The 22,919-nt window shown below is 45.5% G+C and overlaps 1 protein-coding gene across 19 annotated transcripts in view; it reads right to left on the bottom strand.

Annotated features, from left to right (window-relative positions):
- Nucleotides 1–22,919, bottom strand: part of DENND1A (DENN domain containing 1A) — a 545,711-nt gene that overhangs the window by 124,170 nt on the left and 398,622 nt on the right. The gene's annotated exons all lie outside the window — the stretch shown is intronic.

Genomic DNA, 22,919 nt, shown 5'->3' with positions numbered 1-22,919 from the left:
TACACAACCGTTCCACTTAAAAGCCCACTTTCCCAATGATTTTTCATATGTTAAATGCTGTAAATATAGCCCAAACTAGCTTTGAAATTTAGAAATAGAATATTTAAAGATTCCCCAGTGACATGAGGCTCTTGGATGGCCTTGGGTCAGAGATGCTATTTCTTCTCTCCAACAACGTGGCCTCCCTTAGACAAGTGCCCTGTGATCAAGAGGAGCAGGCTAGGAATGCCATCCTCTGTGCCGCTGCTCCTCAATGTGAGTGAGTGTGCCCCCTTCGTGCGCCTGAGTTGAAAGTTTCCAGAAATGACAAGCATTCACCAAGCACCTCCGAGAGCCCACACAGTATGGTGATTAAGAACGAGGACTTTGGAGCTAGACATTTTGCATTAGAATTCTGACTTTAACACTTCCTAGCTGTGTTACCTTGGGCAAATCAATTAACGTTTCTGTGCTTTAGCTTTTTCATCTACACAATAGAAGAAATAATACTATTTAGCTCACAGGGTGGTTGTGACGATTAAATGAGTATAAAATGCTTTAATCAGTGCCCAGCACAGAGTAAGCACTATTGAAGAATTATTGGCCAGGCGCGGTGGCTCACGCCTGTAATCCCAGAACTTTGGGTGGCTGAGGTGGGTGGATCACTAGGTCAAGAGATTGAGACCATCCTGGGCAACATGGTGAAACCTTGTCTCTACTAAAAATACAAAAATTAGCTGGGCACGGTGGCATGCACCTGTAGTCCCAGCTACTCAGGAGGCTGAGGCAGGAAAATCACTCGAACCTGGGAGGAAGAGGTTGCAGAGAGCCGAGATCGTGCCATTGCACTCCAGCCTGGCAACAGAGTGAGGCTCCATCTCAAAAAAAAAAAAAAAGAATTATTATTATGATTATTATTAATAAATGTATCCACATTTATCCTCATAACAACTTACAGAACTTAGGGTAATTACGACTGTTTCACAAATGAGGAAACAGGCTCAGAGAGGTTAAATTACCTGTACCGGGTCACATAGCCAGAAAGGCACAGGAGTGGGGTTAAACCCAGGTTTGTCTTCAGTCCAGTCTTTTTCTTCCCGCTAAAAGATGTTGTTTGAGGGCAAACAGAATAAAAACACATTCAAGCTTCAGAACCCAGAGATGGCTCAAAATTTCCGTATGCTCTTTCCAAAAAAGGCTGGGCACAGTGGCTTAACGCCTATAATCCCAGCACTTTGGGATGCTGAGGCAGGCAGAGAACTTGAGGTCAGGAGTTTGAGACCAGCCTGGCCAACGTGGTGAAACCCTGTCTCTACTAAAAACAATACAAAAATTAGCTGGGCATGGTGGTACGTGCCTGTAATCCCAGCTACTCGGGAGGCTGACACACGAGAATAGCTTGAACCTGGGAGATGGGGCTTGCAGTGAGCTGAGATTGCACCATTGCACTCCAGCCTGGGTGACAGAGTGAGACTCTGTCTCAAAGAAAGAAAGAAAGAAAGAAAAGAAACATAATATTTTTACATGGGTAACTGCGCTAAGAGCAACAAGTTTGTAACCACTACTGTTTTTCTTATGAGATCTAGAACTTCTGTCCAAAAGGGAATTCTAAATAGATCTTATTATCTACAAAGGGATGACCTAAGTCATCTGATGTAGTAAATGATCTGAATTTTAAAATTTGTGTCTTTATAATCACTGAGGCTAAGAATAGTTATAATTAACAGACCAACTCATTCATTAGGTGGTTATGTGCAAGGTTCCAGGCTGAGAGCCATTCCAGATATGTGAGATTACAAGCTCTCCCTCCCAAGTAGACTAAAGCAGAAAATTTTAACATAAGAATTACTTATTGTTGGGCGCAGTGGCTCACGCCTGTAATCCCAGCACTTTGGTGGCTTGCTTGAGCCCAGGAGTTTGAGACCAGTCTGGGCAACATAGTGGGACCCCCATCCCTTAAAAACAAAAAAACAAAAAACCAAAAAACTAGCCAGGCATGTTTGCAGACTCCTGCAGCCCTCAGCTACTTGGGAGGATGAGGCTATAGTGACCCATGATCAGGCCACTGCACTGCAGCCTGGGTAATGGGAGTGAGAACTTATCTCTAAGTAAATAAATAAACAAATAAATATTTCTTGTCTTAAAATTACTAGTGTTCAGAGAGTTAAAAGACAGTTTCCATTGCTACCGTGAAGCTTTATTTGACTTTATTCAGTTCCTCTTAAAATGCATTGACTCAGAAAACAACTTGCTTTTTATCTTTCAAGTTCTAGCATCAAAATCCATCTAGAGTTTCAGTATTCTTTTTCAAGCACATCGGCGATGGGTTAATGATGACATTATCTGACAGCTCCCAAATAACACAGGCAAAGAGAGATGGGACTAATCAAGAAAACACCGCCTCAGCTAGACTTCGGAAGTCCAGAGCCAGTGTCATACAAGACAAGGCTCCTAAAATGAAACTGGAAAAGTAGCAAAAGTTTTGGCAAAAAGCACATTTTTAACTTTCATTTTTGGTGATGACAATGGGATCATATTGTCTGGACCTGATAGGACACAGTCAAATTCCACTATGTCTTTGCAATTTGCATTCATACATGCTTACAGAAAATATAGCCATTTTAAATTAAATGCATTATTCATGGTTCGTAAATTCTAAGACGACACCCATGAAGATCTCTCTATGCATTTTCCCATCTTCTGTGAAATGTGCCGTTCTAGAAACTGTAATAAAATGAGCTGTTTCTGCAACTTCACAGCAGGTATTTTGATCTGATGATAATCGCTTTTCTTTACAATTTTCTTATAATTGTGCCATGATCTTTTGACAAATAAAAAAAGACAAGTGGACATCCACATGTATGTAATTCGCTAATTGCACATCTTCAGTGAGGAAAAATGCTTGTTTTAAAAGTTATTGATTCTCTTAACCACAGAGTTCAAAGTGAAGGTGGCATGAACATCTAAATAAATATCAAGGAGGTGTCAAAGGTAACTGAGGAGAGATCAGGTGAAGTGCGAAGTGTTAATTGTATCTAAAAAAAGTATAAAAGAATAGAGGAAAAAGACAGATATACTGAACTTCCAATTATCATAATGTTGTCTTTTTCCTAACACATTTTCAAACTTGAAAAGAACATTGAAGCCAGAGGAATTCAGAGCAGAGTACCCCCGGCTGTGTCCTCCAAATATCTCACACTCTGTGTGCACACAGTTTATTTAAATACAAAATAAAATTATGACTTACAAAATGCACATGTACGTCACAATACAAAATCAGCCTCCAGAAGGCACCATGAAGGAACGGAACATGAAACAAAGAGGGAAAGAAAGAGAGAGGAAGAGGCCCTGTGCATCTGCTTGATCTGATACTAGGGGTATTGTCTTAAAGGTGAGCTCACCTGATCATCCTCACACTCAAACACAAGCCAGGACACACAGAGCAGCCGCAAAATTAAGATGGCTCAAGGATAGTGAATGTACTGTGGACAAATTTTGGTTCTGAGGGAAGAGAAGCGAGGCAAACAAGACTTTGCAGAAGACGTTCTCACCAACAGAAAGCATGAGATGGGACACGTGGCTTTCCTGGACAGTACATGGAGTTGGAGAGTCAGACAGGTCTGTCTTCTAAATTGCCAACTGGTAGCTGACTAGGCCTGTCTGAGCCTCAGGTTCTGTAAAGTGTGGGGAGAAATACTGGGAAGGGCTGCTGGGAGCATTAGGGGTCATGTAGCATAGTGTCTTACACAGGAGAGGTGCTCTTATGCCATCTTCCTTTATGGCCTCATTTTTGAGCCTTCTCTCTGGGTTGCAGATGGATGGCACATCCCCAGTGAACACACTAGAAAGTTCACTTACATTTTCAGTCCTTCACTACTCTTGGGTGGCACCAAACAAGGCCCTCCAATTATAGAAGAGCCTGAACATGGGATGAGAGCTTTCCAATTCTCCAGCTCCAGGCCAGACTTTCCTCCTGAACTGCAAGACCCATTCTACCCATTGCATGCTGGATGCTTATGTGTTTCTCATACTCCACACTCCAATCTTGAACCATTCTTTCCCCCACCCTTCAGCCTGCTGCATTCTTGACCTCAGGCAAGGAAATCTCCACTCACTGACTCATTGGATTCTATGGCCAGGGTCATCTCCAATGCCTCTATCTCCTTCTTCTTACTTCCGAGAAGTTGCCTACCTCAGATGAACCTACCTGTAAGGTGTCAACAAGCCACCTCTGCCTCCTCATGCCTTGTCATTCCTCTCCTGGACTAGAAAGCTGTCCCCTTCAAAGACTTGGCTCAAAAATACAGAGTAATGTCCTATGACTGCACTGCCCGCCATAGCCCCAGCAGTGTGGCCTGCCCTGTAAGTCACACCTTCCCACCTCTCTGCTGTAGCCCAGGAAAACACAGTCGCCACACAACCTCCTCATCTCTCACCACCCTGGAGTTCCTCAAAGGCAGAGATGACCTCTTATTGATCCTCGTGCTCCTTGTATTGCCCCAGAGCCAGACCCAGAGTGGGTGACTAGACAAGTGGGCTGAATCTGTTGATTACATCTTTATACATGTTATGTGGTCACATGAACTCAGCTGATAAAGGAAAATACAGAGTAGAATGATCAGTGAGAGCACGCATGGACACATCCCCAACTGTGTCCCATCACAACAGGATACAGAGGGGAAACATTTGTATGGCACTTTCCATTTTAAGCAGCATGTATGCACCTGCCATTTTTTGCGAATAGCAGCCACGTGAGATGGGCAGAGAAGGGATTGGTGTTCCCATTCTACAGGCGAGGAAGTTTGGAGGAGAAAAGTGACCTGTATGGGGGCACACAGCACAGCTGGTAGAGTGAGATGTGACCCAGGCCTTTTGGACTCCATACCACAGGCCATCCCCTGCCGTGCCACTCTCTGCAACTAGAAATGCAGAAGCCTCAGTTCCTGCTCAGAGTTCAGCCAAAGGTACCCACTGCTTCCAAGGATAGGAGATGTGGCCTTGAGACTTTCCTAACGTGGAAGCGGGGAGCAGAAAGGGGATGCCTTACACTAAAATAAGAAAACATTCCTAAAAACGGAGCATTTCAAAGATGGAAAGGTTGCTTCGGAAGGAAGTAAGTTCCCTGGCACCAGAGGTATGCAAGAGAAGCTGGAAAGCCTCATGGGAGGATGTTGTAGGGGAGACTCAAGCATGGAAACAGGCAATAAGGCCACACAATCCTTCCAGACTTGGGATTCTCAGATGCAAAATGTTGCTTAGGAAAACACTGTGACCTCAGAACAGGCCCAGAAGCAGGCTGTGAACTGCCAAAGCCCTACGCATCCCTCAAGGCCCCAAATATCCCCACTCCTAGGAAGCCTTCCCAGAGGCCCTCTCTGGGTGAGGACTTCCGCCACGCTTCCACAGTCCTATGCAGGTGACTCTCCAGTTAAGAGCTCAGATGTCTGGGGCTGTCGAACTTGGCTCTGGTATCAGAAGGGTGGCTTTGGGGAAGATATCTCACTGTCCTGAGCCCAGGTTATGGTGAGGATCTGAGGGCTAACACAGGGGAAGTGCTAGGTGCCACGTCAGGCACAGAGTCAGTGCCCAGGAAGCACCTGCTGCCACAGTATACAGCGCAGTTGCTTGTTCCATGGGACTAGACTGTGCTGGGAACAAGAAGCATGTCAGATTCAACCCGGAATCCCTGTCTCATTCCCAGGACAGGGCTGAGGACAGAGCAGGTGCTCGGTCACTGTTGGCCTAGGATGGGTGAGGTTAGCTATCAACCGACCACCATAGCAGCAGTGCAAGGCCTGGCTTCAGGGCAGGCCACTTATAAGCTCTGGATGCTGGAAAAATCATCTCATATTTCCATTCCTCAGTTTCTCCCATTGAAAAATGTGACTGATACTACCATTTGTACCCCTACCCCCTTCCAGTTTGCTGTGAGCATTATAGAAGGCTTTGTGAACCACAGGGTGCCAAGCCAACAACAGCTACTGAATGTTGCAAGGCCAGGCTGGAATGGGGACAGAAGAGACAGAAAAGCTGCAGCCCAGCTTGGCTGGGGGTTGCGGGGACTGTCTGTGGTCTAGTGTCCCTTGGCTCCCAAAACAAAACCCAGCAGTTATCAGGGTCTCGTGACTTGAGGGTCTCCACTCTGCTTACATGTGGAAGCCGTGTGCGGTCAATCACAAGGGGAACCAAAATCAGAGAGGAAAATGACAAAGGGAGAGAGGAGAAGAATACAGAGGATCGAGTAGGTCACCGTGTTCCTGGAAACTAAAAGCTCCAAACAAGAACCAGCAGAATGGCAAAAAGGCAAACAGGCGATCAAAGGCAAAAGAACAAAATGCAGGCCAGGAAGTCAGTGCCAAAGAATTGATTAGTCAAACATATGAATCTCTCATGCTGCAGCAGAAATATCACAACCCCGGCTCCTCACTGTGGAGCCCTCTCCTCATAATGGGAGATATGAAGAGGCCGGGGAATAAAGCAACTTTCATTTTTCCTCCGTGAACGCAGAGGGCCAGGCCCCATGAGGACCTCGCCTTGTGCTGGCTTCGAGGGGGAGCGTGGCCCCTGGCCATGGGAGTGGGGTGCGACTGAATGGGCTGGCACTCAGCTCACTTCACTTGAAAGCTCCGAGGCCTCTATAGATGCAGGTCTCGGGCAAGAACAGCATCCTGGGACTTGGACTTGGAGATTCAAATGAGGAGAGGTGAGTGTCCTCCTCGGCATCGTGGGGACTAGAGTTCCTTCGCGGCACTTTTCAGGGCTCCTTCCTGCTGCACGGTCCCACTGGCTATTCTGCAGCCAGCACTGACAGAGCATCACAGACCTCCCCAAAGCAGGAGCTGGAAGCCTAGCCACATGGATGCAACCGGAAGCTTCCCGAATCTGTGGGGTGGGTGTGTGCATAAGTTTGGCTGGCCATCTTAAAGAACTGAAGGTGACTTGGGACAGTGGAAGGAGGAGCAGATTTGGAGTCGGCAGACACTGGATCAAATACAAGCTTTGCCATTAACGTTTGTATGATCCTGGCCAAATTTCTCTACCTTTCTGAGTCTCAGTTTCCTAAGCTGGAAAATGGGGATAATAATACGTGCCCTTAAGGGCTGCTGTGAGGATTAAATTAAATGAGATGTGAGGGTGTCTGAAAGTGTGTCTGCCTCACAAGTGTCCATCTCAGGTAAAAGACTGTATCTTAAAACAGACTCAGAATTCTGGAAGCCAGAAAAAGAGATACATAATCTGTAGCTCTTCTCTGAATGTGCTACAGGAACGTGGATCATTCAAGTTGATTACTACTGAAATGCCCTTCAAGGCCTGTTTACCTGTTGGCCCTTCTTCTCTGGAGTCTGGTGAGGTGGCCGTGGCCTGACCTCTGGGCGGAAGGTCTCCTCTGTTAACTGTGATTCTCAGGGCAGCCCGGTCCTCCTTGTTCACTCCACACACACACGAGAGTCAGCCTGGCACACTGAACGGAGCTCAGGCTTCAGGGCCAGAGACTGAGATTGGAAGCCCCAGCCTCCCACTGACCACTGTGATAAAAAGTCTGTTTCTAAGTCCTCTCTATACATTGGATGCATGTTACTCAAACTTTCAAGTAAGAAACACTTTTTAGGGTGGGTCCCAGAGGACAGGTGAGACCCCACAGAACTGAGGCACTGGAATTTTCTCTACAGACTTGAGTGCTATCCTTTAATTTTCTCAGTTGAGGTCGGCATGTCTTTCCCTGGTTGCTAAGAGGACACACCAAGGCCTAGGGTCTGAGGAGGCCAAAGCGGGAAGAGCCGCTGGGTGTCATCCAATCCATCTCTTCCTTTCACTGCTGGAAGCACTGAGGACCAAAAGAGGGATTGGAAGCACTGCTTTGGGTTGATGCTGCCCTGTTCTGGGCCCAAAGACAGCATCATACCAAGCCTTGCCCTTGATGACTGACAGGAAGCAGCTAGCCGGCCACTTGATGGACAGGGTAGGCTGGTCAATCCAGATGGATTGACTGCAACTAACAGAAAAATCACTGTGCAGAACAGTGTCACATACCCTTTTGATCATGTCCTGCACTGCCCACTATGATGTCTGCTTCAGGTAGATCTTAAATGAGAACTTAAAAGCTTTCTCCCCTCCTCACTGGAGCCTGCCCGACATGGATCCCCAAAGGCTTAACTGCTTGCAAAGTGCTGGTTGCCAGATTAGAACATGAGGGAAGAGTTTCTATTAAAAACAGAATTCCCTCCCCAAGTCCAAAAGTCATTGGAAAGGCTGGGCAAGGTAGTGTTCTATTTTGAGGGGTGTGTGTGTGTGTGTGTGTGTGTGTGTGTGTCCATGACAGCCAGCATAGGGTGCCTCAGCCTAGGGTGAGTGACTAAGGTATCTGTTTGGGTCATGGACCCATCATACTTATCAGACCTTGAATGGTGCAATGAGGAATGCACCACATGGAACGGTCCATGTGGAAGGGATGGCAGGGCAAGGAGGGCATCTGAACCAGGGGGCAGCCTGGCTCAGGGTGTCAGAGCCTGAGGGAGATGAGGAGGATGTTTATGTGAGAGTAGAGGTGGTGGATTGGCACAGGATGTTGAAACTTAAGTAGGATATAGAAGAATCCATGTGAGAAGGGAGGTAGTGGCAGTGGTCCAGCACTGGGGTGTTAGAGCCTGAGGTGAGGAAGTAGACAGAGGAGGCCCAGCCTTGGATGTCAGAGTCAGGGAGGGCAGGGAGAGCAGGGATGGAGGCAGGGGCAGCGACACAAGAGTGGTTCCACACAAATAACCAAATACATTAGGAAAATACAGGCCAGGTTTTGCATTTTTGTAGAAAGTAGTTACAGATACAGATATGTAAAGGGAGAAAACTAGAATATTTCCTATGTTGGACTGGAATAGGAACCATTGGTGTGAACCCATGGCTTTCAGTATGGGAAGATGGATACAGAAACAGAGACATAAAGTGACTGTCGTGGGTCTGGGTGTGTTACATATTCCTTGGCTGTATCAACTAAAAGGGCCTAGCATCAAGTAATACCAAGTAGGAATGAGCATACCTGGTGCCCAGATCTTGGTTTCTAAAAATCACTCCCTACTAAAAGGAACCAGGACTCATGGAGGAAAGGGCTGACTCCAGATCTGAGACAGGAAACATACAAGATGAACCCCAGGCAGTTTGGCAGGCCGGAGTACAGTCATGTGTTAACAGTCACATAATCACGTTGTGGGGAAGGCTACAAGACAACTGATCTGGACTCTTCAAAAATGTAAATGCCTTGAAAGACCAAAACATAACAAAAAGCAAGAGAGACTATACTACATGAGAGGGTACTAACGAGACATAACAACCAAAGGCAATGTGTGACCCTCGATTTGAGCCCAAGTATATCAAGCAAGAAAGATGATTAGAAAAGATAGTTTGGAGTCAACTGGGAAAGCTGTATGTAGATTACAGATTGTCTATTAGGTTGGTGCAAAAGTAGCTGCAGTTTTTGCCATTAAAAGTAATATTTCCATTATATAATATTATTGTATCAATTTCAAATATCTTGAGAATGATAATGGCCTTATGATTAGGATGGAGAATATCCTATCTTCTTAGAAAATACAGGCTGAAATATTTAGGAGTAAAGCGTCATAACTTACTTTAAAATGGCTCTGCAAAAATAAAACAAAATGAAAACAAAAACAAAAGGCACAGTGTGCATATTAGAAATATAATGCACATTTGTAAAACATTAATTATCAGTGAACGTAGGTGAAGGGTAAATGGGTATTCATTGTATTATTCTTTCAACTTTTCCATAGGTTTGAATTTTTTTAAATGAAAAGTTGAAGGAAAGAGAAAATGTCAAATTTTTATTTTTTTAGAGATGCTTACTAATTAATATAACTTAAAGATGACATGAAACACTTAAATTGTTCTTAAAATATTCCAGCAAAAAAAGTGAGGAGCGCCAGGTGTGGTGGCTCACATCTATAGTACCAGCACTTTGGGAGGCTGAGGTAGGCGAATCCCTTGAGCCCAGGAGTTCGAGACCAGCCTGGGCAACATGGGGAAACTCTGTCTTTACAAAAAAAAAAAAAAAAATCAGCCAGGTGTGGTGGTCCACACCTGTAGTCCCAGCTGCTTGGGAGGCTGAGGTGGGAGGATCACCTGAGCCTGGGAGGTCAAAGTTGCAGTGAGCCATGATCATGCCACCATACTCCAGCCTGGGAGACAAAGTGAGACCCTGTCTCAATTACACACACACACACACACACACACACACACACACACACACACACACACAAAGGTTGGGGGAGAGTAGGGTAGAAGATGAAACAAATATGACAAAATGTCAATGGTGGTTGAAGCTGTGTGATGGGTACAAGGGGGGTGTGTACTCTGTACTTTTGTGTGCATTTGAGCTGGGGTGGGCAATCCCAGTCCAGAAAGATATATTTGTTACAATTTTATAAGAAGGCTAATACTAAAAATTATATAAAGAGCTTATGTGAATAAAAATAAGAAAACACTGACAGCCCAGTAGAGAAGTGTCAGAGTTCATAATGAAAAACAAACACCTGGCAAATAAACAAGAATAGCAGATCAATGTCACTAGTAATCAAGGAAATGAAAATTAAAACAGAATTCATTTCTCTTTGCCTATTAAACTGGCAAATATAAAAAATAAAAACTCCTAGTTGTAGCCCAGGGTGGCCATCCATGGAATGTTGATAAGAATGGACAGTAGTAGGGCCAGGCATGTTTGCTCATGCCTGTAATCCCAGCACTCTGGGAGACCACTACTAAAAATACAAAGAAGTTAGCTGGGCGTGGTGGCGGGCGCCTGTAGTCCCAGCTACTCGGGAGGCTGAGGCAGGAGAATGGTGTGAACCTGGGACGCGGAGCTTGCAGTGAGCCGAGATCACACCACTGCACTCCAGCCTGGGCAACAGAGCAAGACTCCGTCTCAAAAAAAAAACCAAAAAAACAAAAAAAACCATTCATATCACAACAACAAAAATTTAAACAGGAAGGGCAGGGCTGGGCACGGTGGCTCATGCCTGTAATCCCAGCACTCCGGGAGGCCAAGGTGGGTGGATCACTTGAGGTCAGGAGTTTGAGACTAGCCTGGCCAACATGGTGAAACCCGTCTCTACTAAAAATACAAAAAATTAGCCGAGTGTGGTGGTGTGCCTGAATTCCCAGTTATTTGGGAGGCTGAGACAGGAGAATTGCCTGAACCCAGGAGGCGGAGGTTGCAGTGAGCTGAGATCGTGCCACTGCACTCCAGCCTGGCCACAGAGCAAGACCCTGTCTCAAAAAAAACAACAAAACACAAAACAAAACAAACAAACGAACAAAAAAACCAAGAGGGGCACAGTTAAATAAACTGTGGCACAGTGAGGCAAATTCAAGCAGAGGAATTGCACAACCACTTACAACTGATTATTTACACACAATATCTCATAGTGTGAGGAAAATCCGTATAATTGCATGAAAAAGGAAGAAAAATGATATTGACTGTATGAACTCAATTATTTAAAAAGGCATAAAAAACACTTGTAAAGAAAAGCAGCAAAATTGAATGTGGGATGCCTCTGGGTGGTGGAAATGTGAGTGACCTTTCATTCTCTACGCTTTTCTGTCTTTTCCAAATTTTCTGCATTAAAACTGTTACTTTTATAATCAGAAAAAATATATATATTATTATTTTTTAGGTGTTGTCTCAAGCTGACCCTTTTTTCCTGGCATAAATTTTCATGATTGCTCTTGTTATTACAAGAAGAGAAACTTCCCAAGTGACTGAGTAGCCCTGAGCGGCATTAGGGATTCACCTACGTGGGGTAGATTTTAACTGGCACAAAGGACCCTATAAGTAGGAATATTCAAAGGCAATTAGCTGGTAACAATATTATAAATAGAAAGGGAGCCAAATAAATGTTTCCTGGACATCATTAATTTAGTTGTAAAATAGATTCAGAGTTACTCTGATAACCCCATATAAAGAAGGCACTCATTATAAAGACAGCCATGTGTTAAACAAGAAAATGTAGATGCAGAGATGGCTTTGCTGCACACAACTAAGATATTCCCACGGAGACAGCAGTTCTCAAAATATCACTCTCAAAAACAAAAGCTTCATCTAGGAAAACAATCCCAGTGAAATGCTAATTGAGTTGGTCCTGCCCACCCACCCCAGAATCCAGCTGTCCTACTCCTCCCTACTCTGGCTCAGCTAAATGCTGTGACCCAGGGCAGGCCACTCCTGAGAACTTTCTTATTTGAAAAGGGGATATAATAATTTATTTTTAAAAAATGACTGTCTAGGCATACAGAGAAAACGACAAGAGAGCCCATGGGAATGGAGCTAGCACAGTACCTGGCAAGTTCTACTGATCCCATCTCCAAAAAAGCTCTTTCCTCTCCATTTCCACCGACACACCACTGAGTCCATGCCACCCCCACCTATCTAGGTGACCTAGGTGATCATCATAGTGACCTTCCAATTGTTCTCTGCGCTTTCACAAAGCCATCCTCTGGGCAGCCAGCAGGACTTTTAAAAAATACAAAATTAACTGTGTCACTCCCATTTTAAAAAGCCCTACACTGGCTTTCCACTGATTTTGAATAAAACCCAAACTCCTTTCTGTGGCCTCTAAAACCTTGCACGACCTGAACCTGCCTAAATCTCTAACTTCAACTCAAGCCACTCACCTTGCTTGCTATTTCCTGGGCTCCCCCTCCCTCCTAGGGGCCGTGTTGCCTCCCTTCTCTGCCTGGAACATTTTCTCCCCTCCACCCAACACTTGGATCCCCATCCCCTCTTGGATGTCAGCTCCAAGAGGACTTCCCTGATGCACCATCTGAAGGAGAGGCACCGAACTCTGCTCACCTCCTGTACAGCTCAGATGGAACTATAAATGGTACATTGGTCTGTCTCCTTGTTTACTATTTCCCTAGAGTGTAAGCTCCCTGAAGGAGGGGATCATCTGTCTCCAGTCACTATTGTTGGCTGCCCACCCAGTCCCCATTCCCTCCTCTCTCTAACCTAAGAGAACCCCAGTTTGTTCATGCCTCCCTCCTCCTCCATGAGGCCGACTGTTTCAGGTCCCATCCCCAGAGCTGGGCTGGGTCACACTTTTTTTTAATTTTTTTTTTTTTTTTTTTTTTTTTTTTGAGGCAGAGTCTCACCCTGCTGCCCAGGCTGGCGTGTGGTGGCATGATCTTGGCTCACTGCAACCTCTGCCTCCCAGGTTCAAGCGATCCTTGCGTCTCAGCCTCCTGAATAACTAGGATTACGGGGTAATTTTTATATTTTCAGTAGAGACAAGTTTTTGTCATGTTGGCCAGGCCGGTCTTGAACTTTTGGTCTTAAGTGATCTGCCCGCTTGACCTCCCAAAGTGCTTTGATTACAGATGTGAGCCACCGCACCTGGCCTGGGTCCTCATATCTAAGTTAAACTGGTGGCCTCACTTCCTTGCCAGTGATGGGCTGGAGCAGAGGCACGGCATATGACTCAATTCTGGTCAATGGCACCGGAGGAGAAGTCATCAGGAGAGCCTCTGGGAAAGCCCCTCTGAATCTTCAGAAATACCCAGGCTGGGTGTGGTGGCTCAGGCCTGTCATCTCAGCACTTTGGGAGGCTGAGGTGTATGGATTACTTGAGCCCTGGAGTTTGAAACCAGCCTGGGTGACGAACTGAAACCTTGTCTCTACACAAAATTAAACAATTAGCCGGGTGTTGTGGTGCACGCCTGTGGTCCCAATTACATGGGAGGCAGAGGCAGGAGGATTGCTTGAGCTCAGGAGGCTGCGGTGAGTTTTGACTACCACTGTACTCTAGCCTGGGGCAACAGAGCAAGATCCTGTCAGAAAAAAAAAAAAAAAAAAAAAGCTGCATGTGATGACTCATGCCTGTAATTCCAGCACTTTGGGAGGCTGAGGCGGGTGGATCACCTGAGTTCACGAGTTCAAGACCAGCCTGGCCAACATGGTAAAACCCTGTCTCTACTAAAAATACAAAAAAAATTAGCCGGGCATGGTGACAGGTGCCTGTAATCTCAGCTACTCGGGAGGCTGAGGCAGGAGAATTGCTGGAACCTGGGAGGTGGAGGTTGCAGTGAGCTGAGACTGTGCCCTTGCGCTCCAGCCCGGCCGACAACAGTGAGACTCCGTCTCAACAACAACTAAAAAAAAAAAATCGGAAGAAAGGTCTTTTTGCTGCCTTTGGAAATTGTGGTAAGGATGTAAGGCCCATAGGTGAAACAGCAGCCACCCTGAGATCATGAGCAAAGCCTGCCTGGTGGCACGTAGGCTGATGCCTGCACACTCAAGAATGAAAGGATGGGAAAGTGAGATTTCTTGAGAGTCAGATACGGATGTGAATCCTGGGTCTGATACTGTGATATCATCAGGGAGTTGCTCAATCAGCCAATCACTGAACTGCCTGTCTCTGACCTTCCAATGATCGATAATCAAGTTCATAATCATTTCAGCCAGATTTCTGTTACCCACAACTGAATGCTTCCTGGTACCTGACTCTGTTCCCACTATCTAAAGTGGTGTCTTGCACACAGTAGGCATTTAGAAACCCTTGTTCATATGAATTCATCAGGGTTTAACGTAGATTATTGAGAGAAAAACCTTGCTGTTAGAGTAGGTTCACTTCTATGAGAACAGTGTCTGGTTTTTGTTTCTTTTTCCTCTCACCTTTTTACTGTATAAACTACATTAAAATAAAAAGGAAAAAAAGAGGGAGAAAGAAGAAATTTCAAACACAGTTCTACCATCCTAATGTATGACAGGACAGAGCTGCTGGAGTACAGGTTCTTACTGGAAACACAGATCCTCACACCGAGACATATTACCAAGACGCAGTTCCCCAGGTGAAATTTCATCCAGCTCCCCTGTGTGCCCATGCTACACTTCTGCCTTTAGGGGCCAGTGCACTGGGTAAGTTTAATTTTTACAAATATCTCAGGAATAGGAAGACAATTTTTCTGTTGGCTATTAGGATTTTTAGAGCACTATCACGAAAGGTTTCAAATACATACGCAGCATCCATGCTCACATAAGCCCGTGGGAGGCAGCCTCGTGGTTAAGGGGCTTGAGAGTCCGTTTTGGATGTTTATCCTGGCTCTGCCACCCCTATTGTTACAACTTTGGGCAAATCACTTACTTCTTTGGGCCTCGACTTCCCCATTTGTAAAAAATAAGATAAAGTGAGAGACCCGTATGACATTCAGCTTGGAGCTTGGTGTAGTGTCAGCGTTCCAAATAAGCTATAGTTATGATGAAATTGTTCATAAGATCATCCTTAAGTTTCATGATTCCTTAAAGAAGGGCCTTCCATGCGGAAGGACAGGGGAGCTGGCTGAATGCCCGTCCACTGAAATTTCTGTGTCACCAAAGGCTGGCCTCCTTCCTGGAAGAAAGTGTGGCCCAATGAAAAGAGCACAGGTCTCAGAACCAGTCGGAGTGACTGTAAGACTGGGATCAGACTGGGATCTAATCCCAGCCACACACTCACTGACTGTGACCATGGGTTCCATGCCAAATCTCTGCCCTTCAGCTTCCTCATCTGTAACAGGGATCCTCCCATCCCCCGACCTATCCCTACCCACTGTCCAGTGAATTTGTGTAGGAAGTGACAACACATGGGAAGTGTTCAGGAGGCTGCCTGGCACACAGGAGGGACACCACATATGCCAGCTCCCTTTCATTTTTTCTAATATCAGTTCTCCCCTGTTACATTCAGGTTAAAACCAGAAGTTCTCAGTATACCATGAATGCGGCCCCCATGGCAGGAGGGCACAGGAAAGGTATGGTTGGCTTTAAGAAGATGACTAAATTGCCCAACAATGGCAAATACATATAATAAACCTACCCCACGAATGTTTTATTTGGTTTCAAGGCCCTGCTGAGCCTGCATCCTGCTACCCCCTTGAACATGGGGTCTGCATTGCTCACTCACACAGGGAAAATTGGCAGAACCCTCTCTCACACCCAGAGCTGCTTCTTGTGCCCTCTGCCCGAGGATGGCAATGTCACAAGAGCAAGGGAGCTGCACAATGCCCAGAGATTTATGAAAATACACATCTGAAAAAGGGAACGCTGTGCAGAGTGGTCGTGTGGGCAGGCCTGGTGCATGGGAGCAATTAGAGCTGGTTTGCAACAACTAGTGCTGTTCTATTCAATTGCTTAAAGAATTGCCATAGCAACAGCAGCCACACATAGTAAAGTGGCAGCAAGATGGAGCAAACACTTGAAAAAGACCCTCTTTTGCTAACCCTCCTCCCTTCCCCAAAATGAATAAAGGGCCATTTTGTTTCTCTGAAATAGTCTTCCAATCAATGTCCATACTTCACACCAAAGTCGGTGACCAGATGCCCATCTTTATTTTCTTCTTCTTCTTGGTGTTAATGATTATAACCGCAGCTCAGCTACCTTTTTTTTTTTTTTTTTTTTTTTTTTTTGAGACGGAGTCTTGCTCTGTCACCCAGGCTGGAGTGCTGTGGCCGGATCTCAGCTCACTGCAAGCTCCGCCTCCCGGGTTCCCACCATTCTCCTGCCTCAGCCTCCCAAGTAGCTGGGACTACAGGCGCCCGCCACCTCGCCCGGCTAGTTTTTTTGTATTTTTTAGTAGAGACGGGGTTTCACCGTGTTAGCCAGGATGGTCTCGATCTCCTGACCTTGTGATCCGCCCGTCTCGGCCTCCCAAAGTGCTGGAATTACAGGCTTGAGCCACCGCGCCCGGCCCTCAGCTACCTTTTAATGAGCTCCTACTATGTCCTGGGCTCCGGACTGATGAAAATATCACTTAATAATTCCTTCAGCTGGCACTGACTGGGAGCACACTATATCTGCATTGGAGACATGAGACGTCCCAGAGGCTGTCACAGCCTCCAAGAAGCTTGAAGTCTAGAGAGATGGAGCCACAGGCAGATTGGCTTTTGAGAAGTGGCAGCATCTGAGCCAAGTCTTGAACAAACACTCTAAGAGGCCCCACTATGTGCTAGGAATACAGACGTGAATAAGAATGGAGCTCTTTTTTCCTTCCAAAAGCTCACAGTCTAGTAGGGGAGAGAAACATGGAGGTAAAGCATTAATGTGAGGCCACATCTAACTGCTGACATATGGGAGTTAGGAGACCACATTTGGGAACACACTTAACAAACCAAAACAAATTTCAGGAGGGGTAGAGGAGGGAGGGTTAAATGTTTAGAGAGTGTTGCCTCCAATCAGTCCATGGGCTAGGTCTGTTAGCTGTGTTTGGATGAACAATACTCTAACCCCCTTACGTGTGACAGCAACAGGATGGAGGCCACTTAGGCTAATCCCCAGCAGCACACCATGTGCTCTGCTCAGCGCTCCACATTCCTCATCTTGTGGAGGCCTGGCCCACAAGGACCACGGGAGGCGGTAACTCTTATCCCATGTGCATAAGACGACACAGAACCAAAGCTCAAATCGTTGTGACTTGCTTTTACGGCTACACAGCTAATAAGTTATAGAGTTAGAGATCTGAACTCAAGTCATCCCAATTAAAGAACCTGTAGTGTTTGTGTGTTAGGCTACAGATTCAGATTGATGGGTCACTAGGTGAAAAGTTCACAGTTTGTCCTTGGAATATTAGAGTTGAAATTGAAAAACTGTACTTTCATACTGTAAAATTAACCTATTTCTCATGACAAGGAAAACTGGCCAAAAACTTACAGTGGCAGCTTGTGGAAGAGCGAAGGCCAGAAATGTTGGTGGCTCATTGCATCTACTGCTCCTCCATCGACTTTGACTTGGAAATGAGACTATGATTCCAAGGTCAGGCTTTAGAATCAATTGGCCTGAAAGTATTCAATGTATGGGCTATATGCAGAAAGCACCTGGATCTGCTCTTTGGATCAATATTATAGTTGATAACCATGAAAACCCTTCAAGTCCAGAAGCTTGAGTTTCTATGAGGTGATCACGGGCAGAGGACCTGAAACTCCCTCAACTACCAGAATCTCTCTAACAATTAAGGAAACAAGAGAACGGGCCCTTTAGTGCCTGCTGAAACAGCATGATGACGGAAGGGATGACTGGAGCATGTGGTATTAGAGAAAAACAGTGAAGAATCTGCTGGCATGTCAGGGATGAAAAATACATGTAACCCGGGATGCTGCCTTGGTACTGAACGCCAGGTCTTTATTATAATTACCTAAGGGGAAACCTTACTCCTTCCTGATGTCTATGGAGAAGAGGCCACTTGATGGGGCTTCCTCTGGATGCTCTGAGATACTGAGAATAGGGTATACTATGCTGCACAGAGTAGGCACTCAGTAAATACTCTTTGGATAATAAATGAATCATGCTGTCAACAATACCTTTCAGCAAACACAATAAAAGGATTCAAAACCTCTTTCAATGATATCTGTGGGTTGGATGGTCTGGCTTACTATAGGAATAAGTCCAGGGTGGATCTAGAAAGAAAGGCTGCAAACACAAATGCCTTCATGGGTCCACAAGGAATAGAAATGAGTGAAGGGGGCAGGGTGTAAGACAACAGTGAGTGGTGGCCAACACAGACGAGCCATGCCCTGTCTCCAAATATTTAGAAGCATCCAATTAAAAAAAGGTTACAAACATAGCACTTGACAAACCAAACACATTTAAGTGCTGAATTTGCTGAATCTGGCCTGCAGGCTGCCAGCTTGACCTCTGGTAAAGTGGCAGATGAACCAGGGCAGTCTTCCCGACTGGAATCTCTTCAATGACAGTGTCTCAGGCTGCCCACTGACGGAGGCTGGGCAGTAACAGTCGAGGGCTGTCTTTTAAGAGGGGGTCACTCTGTCCCACGGACTCAACATTTGTACCTTTGTGTTCTTTACTGATTGGTGAGCGGACAGTGATATGTGCTCTTATTACGGAAACTGGGGAATATAACCAAATGTCTACCTCCAACTCAGCTACCTTGCAGGAGGAGATGGGAAGAATTTCAATCCACACTGTTTCACACCTGGAAAGCCAGAGAACTGCATTTTAATAACTGAAAAATGAGGAAAGGACAGGAATTAGACAGGCACTGCATACCTTTTATCGCTAAGGCATTCCATAGCCATTGGCTCACTAGCTTCTCTGACTACCTTGGGAAACAGGCATACTCACTCTACTTGATAGACAAGAATGCCGAGGCTCAGAAAAGGAGGAGACATGTTCGAGGTCACACTGCAAGTGAGCAGCAGAGCCAAGATCTGAAACCAGGCAAGCTGTCCTTCTAAGCACACCTTCTATTTCTACGGAAAGACTGCATGGGAACAAGGACCCAGGGAGCAGCCCTCTTCAGCGAGAAAGTTCTATGCTAACTTTTAGGGCCTGCTATTAGGTAGAACCTGGTCTGCTGGGTTAAATTCACTCTTGTTGGGGTAAGTGGGAAGATGACTACAAGGAAGGAACACAGCAAGAATCCCAGCCTCCTTTTTCGAGGGCATTTCTGAAAAACATGCTAACCATCAAAACTCCAAGAGAGAAGACACTGTTTGAGTTAGCCTCAATCACCTGTATACTCATGTAGGTAGCAGATAAATGCTACAAGTCAGAAGGACAGAGAGAAGACAGCTTTAACTGGATCGCTTTCTCACTGATCAATAACTCACTGAACAATACCGGCTGGCACTATGACCCTGCTCTACAGGAGCTAAAGGGGAAAATAAGAACACACTCCAAACACAGGACAAAACAAGGCAGCTGGTGGAAAGTCCACTTCCTCCTCACACATGGGTAAATCCCCTAGCATTAAGGTCAAAGAAAACAATAAACCTAGGTTCACCCAGCTAGTGCAGTCTACTTTTTTTTTTTTTTTTTTTTTTACAGGGTCTTGCTCTGTTACCTGGGCTGGAGTGCAGTGGTGTGATTATGATTCGCTGCAGCCTCAACCTCCCGGGCTCCAGCGATTCTCCTGCTTCAGCCCTGAGTCACTGGAACTACAGGTGCACACCACCATACCAGCTCATTAAAAAAAAAAAAAATTGTAGATGCAGGGTCTATGTTACCCAGGCTGGTCTCAAACTCCTGGGCTCAAGTGATCCTCCCACCTTGGCCTCCCAAAGTGCTGGAATGACAGGAGTGAGCTGCTGCACTCAGCCACTCCACCATTCTTTATTCAAACCTTCTCCAGTCTCTCCATACCACTGACCCCTGTCCCTCTATGCCAGTATCACTGCCCAACACATGCACACACATGCACATGCCTACACACATGCACCCACACACACGCGTACTGGCATCCCCATGCCTGCTGTTAGATGGAAACTCCCTCTGACTCCTCATCCTTTCCCTGGATCTGGTCTCTTCTGGCTTCCTTTCCCACTGAGACTCAGAGAGCCTGCGTTCTCAGTCCCACAGCCAATTCACTCACCTGGATTTGCCATACCCCTTCCATCCCAGGGCCCTGGTCCTAGCGAATACTCTTATCTCCCCTAGTGCTCTCTCATCAGCATTTCCATGTGCTCAAGTCTCTTCCAATGTTAACACAACCAACAAACACGAACCCCCACATCTTCCCTCAGTCCTACATGACCATCTGGCTGTCATCATTCTTCCTCTCCCTGCTCACAGCCACAATACCCCAAGGGCTTGTCTGGACTCTACCTCCACCACCTTGACATTGAAACTGGTCTCACCCAAGATCCCCAAGACCTTCTATTGGCTAAAACACACAGGGGACTTTCTGTCTTTATCTGATTCACCTCTCTTTGGTGACCCTAGACACTCGCATCCCTTGGCTTTGGCATGTTATCCTGGATTTATTCTCACCTTTCTTAAGATTCCTTTTCTGGCTTCTTTGCCAGCTCCTCTTTCTTTGGTAGTCTCTTAAATATACATTAGCTGTTCTCTGGTCTATGCTCTTTTCTTCTTGCTTTGTAGCTTTTCCCTAGCTAATTACCATCTATATGTTGATACAACTCAAATCCGTATCTTCATCTCACTCTTTTCCTCTGATCTCCTAGATTATCATTCAAAGCTGCCCAAGTGGACATCTCTTGGCTGTCCACTGACATGTCAAACTCAACATGAATAAGCTTGAAGTCATCTTCCCTCCCAAACTGGTTCTTCTCCCTTCATCCCAGTGGATGGGAATAGCCTCACCCAGTTACCTGGGTTGGTCTTATTTTACTTTTCTCTCTCTTCTCTATTCACTCAAATCCTAAGCCCTGTGGATCCTGCCCCTTCTCATTTCCCATGCCCATCCACTTCTCTCCATCCCTACAGTCACTTCCCCAGTCCAGGCCACCATCTTCTTTCTGCTGGATTATGGTGACAGCCTCCTTGGCAGCTTCTTTCTCTGAGCTTGCCTACTGTTAATCATTTCTGTCTTCACACTACTACCATAGCCACCTTAAAAAATTCCTGTGTATTCATATAACTTCCCTTCCTTACAAACTCTTCCTCCATAGCTGTCCAATGACCCAAGGATTCATTTTAAGCTTCTTGATGTAGCTTGTAAGGTCTTCTCTGATCTGGTCCAAGACTACCTTTCAGGTTCATCTCTTGCCACACCCTTCCTTGTGGCTACTTCTCCTTCTGCCTGGAGGATGTTGTTCCCTCTCACCTATCCCTGGCTACCCCACTTACTTATTCTTCATCTCTCAGCTTGGGTATCACTTCCTCCAGGGCACTTTGCTGAGCCCCAGTTCCTAGTTGGGTACCCCCCTTGGATCTCCCGCATCATTCACCACACCCATCCAGAGGACTCATTAAGCTGTATTATAACTGCCTCTATGCTTGTCATTCTCTGCACTGGTCTGACACATTCCCTGCCATGAACCCAGTGCTCAATGTAGTTACTAAACTAACACACAAGAGGAGCTATGTATGATTAAAACAATGAATGGATGAATGAACAAAAATCTCAAAGAAAGATGAACGCTAGAAAAGAGTTTGAATCAGCTTCTAACCTTGATTCTGCAACTAACTTGTGTTGTGCCCTGGGACTGATTGTTTAATGTCTCAGAATCTCAGTTCCTCATCTGTAAAACTGATGTTGCTATCCATCTCTCAGGTTGTTGTATTAAATGAGATGACATGTGAACGCACCTGCCATCACACATGGTTCATAATAGGCATCAGACATGTTTTCAAAATTAAGTGAAAAAGTCTAATTATTCAAAGAGAACATTTTGAGGAGCATGAGAATAGAGCTGGCTAGTAAGACACATGACCAGCACTCCATCTGCAATGATGAAAGAAAGCTAAAGGCAGGAGTCATGAACTCAATATCAAAGCTATTCTCTGCAAAGGAGCCGATTCCTCCAAAGACATTAAATTAGAGGAACTAAGTTTTGAAACCTTATTCTCATTACTTTCCTAGCAAGTCACTGAGAAAGTGAAGCCATTTTCTTCTTGGGCAGCTTCTCCAGATACACTATTCTTGGGGGAAACCAATACTCTTTAATTCCTCTAGGATTGGGAGTTGCTTGGCAGAAACCGAGATAAAAAGAGAAATATTTGCCATATATTTATTGCTGGAGGCTTATGGTGTGAAAAAAATCTCCACATGGATCCCCAGCTGGAATTTTAGAAGCTATCCTAGACCACTCCCTTTCCCTCCAGCTGCACATTTTTTGACTGACTGATTCTCTTCAATCTCCCTCAGATGTGTTCTTCTCATTCATTTCCACTGTTTAGAGTTTCGAGCTGGTTTTGCTTCCGAGAGCTAATATAATGCCCTTCTCACTGGCCTCTGCCATGCTGTCATCTTCTTCCAACCAGCTTCCTCCCTGCCTCCAGAAAGCCAAATGCTCCCCATTTTAAACCCTTAAGTGGCTTTACTAACCACAAAGACACCCAAGCTTTTGGGTGGCGGCTGGTAAGGCATTCAAAGAATTCCAAACTAGCCCCTCTTAGTGTCATCTTTCAAAGACACACTTTACAGTCCAGCCATGGAGAACAACTTGGGTTTTTCCTAAATGTTTACCCATGCTGTTCCCTCTATTTGAAG

Source organism: Macaca fascicularis, chromosome 15 (assembly GCF_037993035.2).
Source record: "Macaca fascicularis isolate 582-1 chromosome 15, T2T-MFA8v1.1".
Taxonomy (NCBI): Eukaryota; Metazoa; Chordata; class Mammalia; order Primates; family Cercopithecidae; genus Macaca; species Macaca fascicularis.
This window is presented reverse-complemented; position numbering and strand designations above follow the sequence as displayed.